The following is a 10,185-nucleotide window of genomic DNA, read 5'->3' as shown; positions in this document are numbered from 1 at the left end:
GCAAATCACGGGCCAGCTGTTTGGAGGGCTGTGACTCTTGTCTGGAAGGCCACTGGGGCTGGACCTTGGGATGAGTCAGGAATTTCCACCCCGGGGAGCTGTGGGAGGAGGGTGTTGGGAAGTGAGGTAGGGATGACTGCCTTGCAGAGAATGTTGCTGAGAAAAATATCCCCCTCTTTAAAAAAGGTCCCCTGAAATGCAAACTACGTCAAGGAAGAAGGAGGCAGCCAGTCTCAGTCCCACTCACCTGCCTGCCTCGGCATATGGTCTCCCCTGGGCTGGGGCTGGGGTTACTGCTCTCTTTGGGGGATCCTCCTGCTCGACCTTGGCCACAGTGCAGGATTCTGCCAGCTTGATGGGAGTTCTGCTCTTCCCCAGGAGGGAGTATGAAGCACTGGGCTTCAGCTCCACAGGCCACTGACGGGCAGCTGGTGAGGGAGGACCTGGGGCAATGCGGGTCGAGGGCAGGGAACTCTCCCTTAGCTCAGGCGATGGCACTGACTTGGCTTTACTGACCGGCCCCTGTGTGCCAGGCACTTTACATACGTGGCTGGATCAAATGGTACTACATTCCTTCTGAGAACTGAGAATGATTGATTTGGGGCACCCTCCATTATCTGTCAATGTAAGGAAATGTTATACCCTCCAGAACGGAGAGGGCAGGTGTTCTCTTAGTAGAATAAAACCCAGTCATTTCTTAGTCTCAATAAGTGACTTCAGTGAAATAGACCATGTTAAATAGTTACATACAAGAAGGTGAGGTAGAGGGACTCTGCCCATTGAATAGAACCGTGACTCTTTCCAGGGGATCAGGAGGAGGTGTCAGAAGGAAGTTAATTCTTCAGAGCAAGGTGTGTTTTGATTTTGGATAGTTTATGACAGAAGCTGCAGCCTGGAGCCAACTCCCACCATGCCCAGATACTCTGTGCCACCTCCCCTGGGTATAGCCCTGCCTAAAGGTAAAGAGGGAGGGGGGTGTTTATACTAGGGGCAACCCTCCACCCCCAGCCCCAGCACTTCCTGTTTCCCCTCCTCACCTGGGCCCTAGATGGTGGGTGGTCCCAGTGCATCTTTCAAGGTGTACCTCCTTGGGGCCCCTGGCCCTCAGCCCCAGGCACCTCCTGTCTTGGCTTCGTGCTTCCCCCTGCGGCCCCTGCCGCAAAGCATGCCTACTTGGGAGCTGTCAATATTCTGGATTCCTTGTTTTTCACAACTACCTGTAGCCCAAATATAATGGGGTGCCTGGCAGCCATATCAGGGTGACTTCACATTTAAATATAATACCAGCCCAGTATGCAAAAGCCTCAAAGCAAATATAAACATCTCAAGTTTCTCAAGACTGATTCACAGCAAAGGCTCTTAGAGATCATCTCCTCTCATACATATACACACTGGAATATCACTCAGCCATCAAAAAGAATGGGAAGCTGCCATTTGCAACAGCATGGATGACCTAGAGGGTATTATGTTAGGCGAAATAAGCCAGACAGAGAAAGACAAATACCATGTGATTTCACTTATATGTGCAATCTGAAAAACAAAACAAACAAAACCAAAACAGACTTCCGAACACAGAGAACACACTGGTGGCTGCCATGAGGGAGGGGAGTGTGGGATGGGTAAAACAGGTGAAGAGGATAAAGAGGGACAAACTTCCAGTTATAAAATAAGTCAGCCACAGGGATGAGAGTACGTGGGGAATACAGTCAATAACGTCATACTAACTTTGTATGGTGACAGGTGGTAACTACACTTATCATGGTGAACATTTAGCAATATGTATAATCGTTGAATCACTATGCTGTACACCTGAAACCAATATTATATTGTATATCAACTATACTTCAGTTAAAAAAAAAAAAAGAGTCTCTGTTTGTGCATCTGTCTGAGCCCTGCTGACAGCTGCTCAGCACTGACTTCCTCCCTCCCCTCTGCCCGGCCCTGCTGCCTTCCCTCCTAGAGCCTCCTTCCACTTGCTCTCAACACCCTTCTCTTCCTGGCTTAGGCTTTTTTTCTGCAAATGGCTTCATTCTTTCCTTATTACTGTTTCTGAAAACTAGTATCCACATACAGGGGTGCAGAGCCTGAAGACTAGAACCTTAGTGTTACCAGTGTGAATATATAAGGACACTAATCCTATTTGGATAAGGCCTTACCTTTGGACCTCCTTTCATCTTTATACTTCCTTGCAAGCCTTGTCTCTACGTACTGTCACACTGGGCATTAGACTTTCAACATATGGATTCTGGGGGGACTCGGTTCAGGACAAAACACTCCTCCATTGGCACCAAATAAGAATGAAACATCAGAAACACAGATCAGGACAACTTAGTGAGTTGCAATAACTTTCTATTTTTGTCTTGAGAAAAGAGAAGTATTGTGATAAGAAAAGTTTATATCCTTTGAAGTATACTTAATATAATTAATAATGCAATAGCATTATTAAAAAGCTAAAAGTCATTAGGTTGACTATAGATTAGCAATTTTTTAAATTTAGGTATCACTGATAAACACTCTTATGAAGGTTTCACAAGAAAAACAATGTGGTTACTACATGCACCCATATTACCCAGTCCCCCCATACCCCATTGCAGTCACTGTCCATCAGTATAGTCAGATGTCACAGAGTCACTACTTGTCTTCTTTGTGCTACACTATCTTCCCCGTGACCTCCCCCACACCATGTGAACTAATCATAATACTGCTCAATCCCCTTCTCCCTCCCTCCCCACCCACCCTTCCCCACCCCTCCCCTTTGGTAACCGCTAGTCCCTTCTTGGAGTCTGTGAGTCTGCTGCAATTTTGTTCCTTCAGTTTTGTTTCATTGTTATACTCCACAAATGAGGGAAATCATTTGGTATTTGTCTTCCTCTGCCTGACTTATTTCACTAAGGATAATACCCTCTAGCTCCATCCATGTTGCTGCAAATGAGATGATTTGTTTCTTTCTTATGGCTGAATAGTTTTCCATTGTGTATATGTACCACCTCTTCTTTATCCATCCATCTACTGATGGACATTTAGGTTGCTTCCATATCTTGGCTATTGTAAATAGTGCTGCAATTAACACAGGGGTGCATATGTCTTTTCAAATCTGAAACTTGTTTTCTTTGGGTAAATTCCTAGGAGTGGAATTCCCCGGTCAAATGGTATTTCTATTTTTAGCTTTTTGAGGAACATCCATACTGCTTTCCACAATGGTTGAACTAGTTTACATCCCCCAGCAGTGTAGGAGGGTTCCCCTTTTTCCACATCCTCACCAGCATTTGTCGTTCCTAGTCTTTTGGATGTTGGCCATCCTAACTGGTGTGAGGTGATATCTCATTGTGGTTTTAATCTTCATTTCTCTGATAATTAGTGATGTGGAGCATCTTTTCATGTGCCTATTGGCCATCTGAATTTCTTCTTTGGAGAATTGTCTGTTCATATCCTCTGCCCATTTTTTAATTGGGTTATTTGCTTTTTGGGTGTTGAGGCATGTAAGCTCTTTATACATTTTGGATGTTAACCCCTCGTCGGATATGTTGTTTACAAATATATTCTCCCATACTGTAGGATGCCTTTTTATTCTGCTGATGGTGTCCTTTGTTGTACAGAAGCTTTTTACTTGATGTAGTCCCATTTGTTCATTTTGCTTCTGTTTCCCTTGCCCGAGGAGATGCGTTCAGGAAAAAGTTGCTCATATTTATATTCAAGAGATTTTTACCTAAGTTTTTCTAAGAGTTTTATGGTTTCATAACTTACATCCAGGTCTTTGATCCATTTTGAGTTCACTTTTGTGTGTGGGGTTAGACAATAATCCAGTTTCATTCTCTTGCATGTAGCTGTCCAGTTTTGCCAACGCCAGCTGTTGAAGAGGCTGTCGTTTCCCCATTGTCTATCCATGGCTGCTTTATCATATATTATGCTTGGGTTTATATCTGGGCTCTCTAGTCTGTTCCATTGGTCTATGGGTCTGTTGTTGTGCCAGTACCAAATTGTCTTCATTACTGTGGCTTTGTAGTAGAGCTTGAAGTCAGGGAGCATAATGCCCCCAGCTTTATTCTTCCTTCTCAGGATTGCTTTGGCTATACAAGGTCTTTTGTTGTTCCATATGAATTTTAGAACTATTTGCTCTAGTTCGTTGAAGAATGCCATTAGTATTTTGACAGGTTGCATTGAATCTGTAAATTGCTTTAGGCAGGATGGCCATTTTGACAATATTAATTCTTCCTATCCATGAGCATGGGATGTATTTCCATTTACTGGTATCTTTTTTAATTTCTCTCATGAGTTCCTTGTAGTTTTCAGGTATAGGTCTTTTACTTCCTTCATTAGGTTTATTCCTAGGTATTTTATTCTTTTTGATGCAATTGTGAATGGAACTGTTTTCCTGATTTCTCTTTCTGCTAGTTCATCATTAGTATATAGGAATGCAACAGATTTCTGTGTATTAATTTTGTATCCTGCAACTTTGCTGAATTCAGATATTAGATCTCGTAGTTTTGGAATGGATTCTTTAGGGTTTTATATGTACAATATCATGTCATCTGCAAACAGGGACAGTTTAACTTCTTCCTTGCCAATCTGGATGCCTTGTATTTCTTTGTGTTGTCTGATTGCTGTGGTGAGGACCTCCAGTACTATGTTAAATAACAGTGGAGAGAGTGGGCATCCTTGTCTTGTTCCCAATCTTAGAGGAAAAGCTTTCAGCTTCTCCCTGTTAAGTATGATGTTGGTTGTGGGCTTATCATATATGGCCTTTATTATGTTGAGGTACTCGCCCTCTATACCCATTTTATTGAGAGTTTTTATCATGAATGGATGTTGAATTTTGTCGAATGCTTTTTCAGCATCTATGGAGATGATCATGTGGTTTTTGTCCTTCTTTTTGTTGATGTGGTGGATGATGTTGATGGATTTTTAGATTAGCAATTGTTTTAAGTTGATGTATTTAAGTCTCATACTAAATGATCTAAGAGGAGGAAGGCTTTCCAGAACTTTCTTCTTCTTTTTTTAAATGATAAATAAGGAGGACAGAGAATAGATAGCCAGCATATGTATTATAGATGTTCTTGAATGTGAGCCCCCAACAAATGGATCAGAAAAATTTAATGGAGCTGATAAAGAACCAGGTATGTATATTGTTTGAAAGGGCTCTGTGTGCCAGGCAAGATCAATGAAGAGAATATGGCACTGGACTCGATCCTGTCAGAACTAACTAAATATATAACTACAGAGATAAAGGGGGATCTCTGATGTGTGTCCACACACTAACAAAGAAACAGATTTTCTGGCTGAAGTCAGATTTCAGTTGTACAACAAAATGTCTGAAGAGAGTGGAACAAAACTAAATAAATTTTGAAGGTGAGAAGCTGTAATAAATACATATTGTAGAGTTCGATCGGTAGCAGGAGCAGAGAGGGGACCACGGAGAGCCCGTGCAGACCCCTGATCCCGCCTCGTTACCATCATACCCGCAGCCGCAGCAGCCAGCCTGCCACCGTCACCGCAGCCATGGGCAGCCAGGCCGAGACCCAGTAGCTGCCTGCCACCCGGCCCTTGGCACTGCCCACGCCCAGCCTGGCACCATGGTGGCGGCACGGGGATTGGTGGCCAGGGCGGCCTCACACTGGGGGCACCTGCCAGCAGGGACAGGAAGGTCATCACAAGGAAGGTTTCCGGAAAGGTGAAATGGTTCAATATAGGAAACAGATGTAGTTTCATCAACAGGACTGACAGAGGAAGATGTATTCGTGGAGCGGACTGCTGTCAGGAAGAGAGACCCTAGGAAGTACCTTCCCGGTGTCGAGACGGAGACACTGGAGTCCAGTGATGTTGAAGGAGAAAAGGGTGCAGAGGGAGCAAACGTTACAGGCCCCAGGAGTTGCAGGGCAAGGCGGTAAACACACAGCAGAGTAAACATCACAGATGCTGTCCACGTCCAGGGCACCGCACGCAGTCTCCAGCACCACGACCAGAACGGTGGGAGTGGGGAAAGAACGAGGGATGGGAGAGTGCCCCCCAAGGCCGGGCCAGCAGCACGCACAGCTGCAGGTAAGGGGTCCATCTCACGATACTACGAGAGCCCACGGGCGTCGACCCCACTATCCCAACCCTCCTGGGCAGGAGAAGTGATGGAAGGTGCTGACACGCAGGGGGCAGGAGAGCTGGGTAGAGCAGCGAGACAGAGTATGTGTCGGGGTGACAGCCCACGACTCTGCGGGGGTCCTCGCCAAAGGCAGCCTAGAGAGGACGGCAATGATACGGATGAGGAAAATTAAGGAGATGAGACCCAAGATCGGCAGCCACCCCAGCGTCGGTACCGCAGCAACTTCAGTTACCGAGGCAGATGTCCAGGAAACCCTAAACGATGTGGTAGAGAGACAAAAACAGCTGATGCACCAGCTGAGAATTAGTCGGAGGCTGAGCAGGGCCGGCTGGGCCAATGCCGCCTTTACCGTCTCGCCCATCATCCCGTTTAGTCATCGGCGAGAGGAAGTGAGTATGAAATTCCAGCAATAAGAAGTGAACAAAAGACTGGAGCTGAAGACCTTAAGTGATTGCTTTTTGCCCACTGACCAGATACCCAGAACTGTTTACATGATCTGTGCAGCATGGGGTGTTAGTATTTTTACCTAAACATGTCTCCTTTTGGTAATGACAAATGTGGTTTTTCTTTAAAAAGCCTGGTCTTTCTCAATACACCTTTAAAAGGTTTTAAATTGTTTCCTATTTGGTCAAGTTGAGATTTCTAAGAACCTTGGTTTTAATTTGTAATAAAAGTTTACAGCTTGATTTTTTTCAAAAAAGTCAACAAATGGCAAGCACCCGTTAATAAAAATCTTAAATAATAATAATAAAAAAATAGCAAAATATGTTGTTAATTTATGAAAATAGAAGATATTCTGAGCTATGCAAAGACTCAGCTATGCAGACTTTCTCTCCCGTGGGAAAGAAGTGAAAAATGAAGCCAGGAGAAGTCATGGCAAGAAAAGACCAGAAGGGGCAACTCAGCCAGTGAAAACAAAAATACATTCATATTCTTCTCACGAACAGGGATTGTCATATAACACAAAATTTTAACGTTGGCTTTTTGTTATATGACATCTGACAGAGGAAATCATTCACATAATGTAGAAATAACAAAATAATGATACATAATGAACAAAATAAAAATCATTAATAGAGTAAAAGATAAAAAACTTGATAATGAACATGCAGATCACAAAACAGTGAATAGACGGGAATTGGGAGCTGAGAGGTGTGAGAAGTGACAAACACCTTGACTTAAATATCTGACACAGTAAAGATATTCTATTTTTGGCTCTGGCATTCAAAAAATAAGTTATGAATACATTTGGAAAACTGGTAGAAAATTAGAAGAATTGAAAAACTGTTATAATTCCCTCCAGAATAGAAGGTGACAATGAAGAAAACGTAGACAAAATACCGTGGAAGTGTTCAAAAGAAAAAGAATGAAGTAATATGACAGAAATAAGGCCACTGTAAGCAACAAAAGCAGTGGCTGATGGCTTAGCAGATGATTCAAAAAGCAAAAGAACATCTGAATAGTCTAATCACCATGAAGAAGCAAAGAATTCAGTCACTATTATGTCATCAAAGAACTGTAGGCAATAATGTAATTTTATGACTTGGTTAATTTAAAACATGGTAAACGATTCCAGTTTACATAAAAAGGTAGCAAGTTTTATGTTATTTTACGAAGCTAAAATAACCCTAAATCTGACTATGACAGGATATAAAAACTTATAGCTCATCTTCTGCATCCGTGGATGTTTTATTGCCCTTGTCTAGCTTGGATTAACACATAGTCTACAGGCACACACCTGATCATCTACATTTGCTCTCTTACAACACTAAACTATGTTTTCTACCTTTATCTTGCATCTACCTACCATTTCAGCATTTTATTAAAAATAATAATAATAAAGAGAGAAATGTGGTATCCACATATAAATCAAGTATAAAAATCAAACGAATATTCATATTTGACCTGATTGTTTATAGTTCATAATGCGTGATCAAAACCGAAGGTTTCTGTGATGACTGCCCTTGCACTGTTCACCATGTAAGAACTTATTCACTATGTAAGAATTTGTTCACCATGTAAGAACTTGTTTGTTATGCTTCAGAAGATTGGAGACTGACGAGAATTAGGCTTGGGGTGGATTAATGATTGTGCATTGAGCATTGACTCCCCTATAAAGAATTTTACTGTTGTTAACAACCATTTGATCAATAAATATGAGAGATGCCCTCTCAAAAACAAACAAACAAAAAAAAAACTTATAGCTCAATCTCATTTATAAATACAGATGCAAAATTCTGAAAAATACTGTCTGGAAGGGTATATTAAATGTATAACAGAAACAAAACAAATTCTGCACAAATTTAAAATTCAGCTTAGTTTCCTTTTCTTAGTGGTATGAGTGTGGGAATCCTGAAACTATTACGGTTGTAGTTTAGAGTTGAGCAAATGAGTAACTATTCTGTGGGAGAAAAGAAACACAGATATGACTGGAGGAAGACAGGAAAGAAGCCTGTGGTGTTGGGTGGGAATTACAGGCATGGAAGTGTAATATAAACATATATATGTGTACAAAGAAACAATAAAAGATGAAAGGAGTTATGGGGTAGCATGACATGTGAGGGTCTGGATTTAAGTCAAGAGGGTAGTCAGTAACATCTCAGATTCATTGGCAATCTAGCCACAACCAGGGTCACATCATCCAGATCCTGAAGGTACCTTAATCCTTCTAGAACAGGTCAGGGAGCCTGAAAGACGTTCTCAGTAGATCCACAAAAAAATTAGCACTTCTTTGAGGCTCTTTTCAAATTCAGCCTCTATATCCAGTCCCACCTGACCAAAGTCAGAAGTCTGAAAGAGAAAAAGCAGACAAACAGATGTGTAAAGACAAAGAATCAGGACCATCAAAACACTCACATTGTTTTTAGTGCTTCGCCAGCAGTCAGGCAGAATGGGTGAGATGCTCCTGTTCGATACTAAAATATCGAGCCTCTGCCTGGTTGTCAACTTGGACCCGACAGTTGGTCTAGACTGAAGAGCTGACTTTGATCCCTGCAAAGTTGGGGCTTTGTACAAAATAGATATAGATAAAGCATTTCTTGAAAGCCCACTCTTTGAGAGAAGGATGACCCTTCCCTTGTCCGAGGCTAAGACTGTGCCAGGCACTGAAGTTTCCCTGGTCAACTCTATCTTCCTCCAGCTCCACACATGAACACCAGACTATAATTTGTGGTTTGTGAACATGCCAACTTGTGGAGCAGGGGAGGGAAGCTGGGTGGAGATGAAAATCTTCCTTAGCTACCTCCCAAGAAATATCATACAAGTGATGGTCAGACTCAGAATAAATTTACAAATGTCTTGGATTGTGAGATAGCTTGATTAGTTGTCTCTCCCTACTAACAAAGGATGAAGCCAGCACCACGTGAGGGCAATGCTGGATGTTTGAATCCATTGGGAAATTTAGGAGTAGACAAGTCCAAGCACAAGCATCCCGGAAGTTTATTTCCTTATGTTTCATTCTTTTATTTCTCTATTTCTCTATTTCTGAGGCATGAAGAACAATGTAAGCATAAACTGCCTTTCCTCCCAGACTGAATAAGAAGGCAGGATGAAATGACCTTTTCTCGGTGGATCAGCCTGCCCTGCTGGGATCCGAGGATGGATATTTTTAAGGCATTGTTTGCAAAGATTCTTCCCTATCCTGCTCGACATCCTCTTCACTTACGGAATTTGGAGGAAGTTTCCTTCCATAATCCTTGTCTTTTTGAGCTCTCTCCAGGATGAGACTGGATACAATTCTTGCAAAGTTCTGCTGCCCCAGCAATTAGGGAAAAGTGGAAAGGACAGGAAAAGGGAGCAAGAAACGCATTTTACCTTGTAAAATGTTTTATGGTTGCAAAAGATCAGGCTCATGTCCCACACGAACCATGCTGCTGTGTACACTTTCTCAGTCAATCTTTCCTTGCCCAGGCCCAGCCACATGGCTTCCTTAAAGGGCTCACCGTGATCACGAATCTAGGGGCAAGGCCACGAAAGGGGCGATGTTAGCACAGCCATCTTCACTGGAATGGATCCAACTTCAACACAATACAAGCCTTTATTTCCAGGCTAATAATGAAAACAGCATCTGACATCTGTATGCCAGGCATTGTTCT

At 42.5% G+C, this 10,185-nt stretch overlaps 1 pseudogene; it reads left to right on the top strand.

The window, feature by feature from the left end:
* Positions 1-5,496: 5,496 nt before the first annotated feature.
* LOC118925489 (Y-box-binding protein 1-like) lies at positions 5,497-6,464 on the top strand (annotated as a pseudogene).
* The last annotated feature ends 3,721 nt before the right edge of the window (positions 6,465-10,185 follow it).

This window comes from Manis pentadactyla, chromosome 6, assembly GCF_030020395.1.
Source record: "Manis pentadactyla isolate mManPen7 chromosome 6, mManPen7.hap1, whole genome shotgun sequence".
Lineage (NCBI taxonomy): Eukaryota > Metazoa > Chordata > Mammalia > Pholidota > Manidae > Manis > Manis pentadactyla.
Note: the sequence above shows the minus strand (reverse complement) of the source record. Positions and strands in the feature narration are given on the sequence as shown.